We start from the raw sequence: 305 nt of genomic DNA, 5'->3' as shown, positions 1-305 counted from the left end.
TCTGCCTTCTTCTGGCTGAGCCAACAACCCCACCTGGACTCAGTGTATTTGCCGGAGAATAATGTAGACATAAAGGACCTAGCGCGGCATCTCGCACAGAGTGGGCGCCTAACGCTCCATGGGGCGCCTTCCCTCTTTTCCATCCCGTCCATCATCACATTTGCCTCTTAGCTCAGGAGAAGCAAGAAGCCCTTCTAGCTGGTCTGAGGTGTCCTATGTCCGGGGAAGGGGCACGGATTCCTCCTTTCCCGGGCCCGCCCGCAGAAGCCCGCCCTCTCCGCTGACCTGCGACTGGTCGGCCAGGA

The 305-nt window shown here is 59.3% G+C and overlaps 1 protein-coding gene across 1 annotated transcript in view; it reads right to left on the bottom strand.

Annotated features, from left to right (window-relative positions):
- Window positions 1-305, bottom strand: part of FAM26F (family with sequence similarity 26 member F) — a 2036-nt gene that overhangs the window by 1007 nt on the left and 724 nt on the right. The gene's annotated exons all lie outside the window — the stretch shown is intronic.

The sequence above is a fragment of the Myotis davidii genome, unplaced genomic scaffold (assembly GCF_000327345.1).
Source record: "Myotis davidii unplaced genomic scaffold, ASM32734v1 scaffold1534, whole genome shotgun sequence".
NCBI classification, from domain to species: Eukaryota; Metazoa; Chordata; class Mammalia; order Chiroptera; family Vespertilionidae; genus Myotis; species Myotis davidii.
This window is presented reverse-complemented; position numbering and strand designations above follow the sequence as displayed.